The following is a 1,495-nucleotide window of genomic DNA, read 5'->3' on the forward strand; positions in this document are numbered from 1 at the left end:
GGGTGGCCGATGTCCGATATTCAGTTTTAAGGCCGATAGAGGCCGATACCGATAGGGGGCCGATTATATTGTGCAACCCTATTTTAAACTGCAGTATTTATACTTCTACTTAAGTAACAAAAGTGTGTACTTTTGACACCACTGCCAATGATTGGGTAAGGGTGGCCATGGCCACCCCTGGCCCCCTTCTAGCTTCGCCCCTGCTTGTCCTGGATGTTGGCCTGAAATTTTGATTTTCAAAGTATTTCACTGAGTGCCCTATAAAGGGTTAATTTAAAAAAGTTTTGAGTTATAAAGTTAAAGGTGAGTTTTCCGTAGGTTTGGTTCATTTTACAGAGGAAAATGTGCTTCCATATTGGCAGGGTTACCCGCCTTTCACCCCCACCTGTGACCCGGTGGCAGCGAACCTGTCAGCAGGAAACTCCGTGGTTTCACAATGGCCTCCGGTGCCCCTCCGCCTCCCCCACCGTCACTTTCCTTGTGACGGTACTGTGACATTTTTAAATTTTTTTGTCCTTTCAACAATAAAAAACTATATAAATAGAACAAATTCGTGTTCAAATTGTCATTTAACGTTTTTTTTCCGAGGAGGTCCACATCGCCGGCGTCAACCGCCGCAGGTTACAGTTAACTGCCGAGTTGCGGTGCACCGGCCGGGGTAATGCGGATCCATTCAACCGTGGACAACAGCCCTGTTGACTCCCGTCCTAGTCTCTCAGTACTGGGACTTTCAGCTTAATTTAGAAGCTTAAATATAGCTTAAATCTACTCAAATGTTAGCAAGAAGCCCGAAAATGAAGGGAAATGTGAATATTTTCCTAAAGTGTGTGCGCGCGGATCCAGTTTTTACGGCACGAAGTTGAAATCATTCTTTCATACAGGTAGAAACGCACACACTAAGGGCGTGTTCCCATGTCTGCCCCTCAAATACGCTTAAATACGGCCAATTTCATCTGTTAGCACAATCAGCTAAGCGAGCTAACCCATTTTTACAGGCGTCGGAATTAAAGCAGGACAATTCTAACATAGAAGGCTGAGCTTCACACGCAAGTGAGTCCACACCTCTGCAGAGCACGCATGACAGTAAACCAGCTGTTATGGAAACATAACTCACCCTTTATCGGCTGCAATATCTTATCATTGCGTTTGTAGATCATTTATCCAGAGATTGTTAAAAAAAAAAAAAAAAAAAAAATAGTTCGCGGTGAGGTACAGTAGGAAGCAGCCAGTGAGGAGGAATCACCCTGGCAGTGAGGAATGTCAGAGGGGGCAGAGCTTCACGGGAAAACACAGGGAAGGTGTAGTACCTAAGGGTGGCACTAGGGGCGCTGGAAAAACTGTCTAGAAATAAGTAAAAATCATCTCTCACACATGTCAATGTCTTCACACACTCTCACTCCATATTCACAATTTCTCACACTAAAAAATACAGACATTAACCTCTTACACCCTAAGGGTATATAAATAAATTTCTGCCTGACAAAAACACACAAAA

General features: G+C 44.0%; 1 protein-coding gene across 2 annotated transcripts in view; it reads right to left on the minus strand.

Annotated features, from left to right (window-relative positions):
* Window positions 1-1,240, minus strand: part of vangl1 (VANGL planar cell polarity protein 1) — a 60,078-nt gene extending 58,838 nt beyond the window's left edge. For both annotated transcript variants that reach the window (XM_015378089.1, XM_015378081.1), the window contains exon 1: window positions 1,115-1,240. The gene's annotated coding sequence lies outside the window, so the exon portion shown is untranslated. The remainder of the gene's footprint in view (window positions 1-1,114) is intronic.
* Window positions 1,241-1,495: the final 255 nt, after the last annotated feature.

This window comes from Cyprinodon variegatus, unplaced genomic scaffold, assembly GCF_000732505.1.
Source record: "Cyprinodon variegatus isolate N-32 unplaced genomic scaffold, C_variegatus-1.0 Scaffold9, whole genome shotgun sequence".
NCBI classification, from domain to species: domain Eukaryota; kingdom Metazoa; phylum Chordata; class Actinopteri; order Cyprinodontiformes; family Cyprinodontidae; genus Cyprinodon; species Cyprinodon variegatus.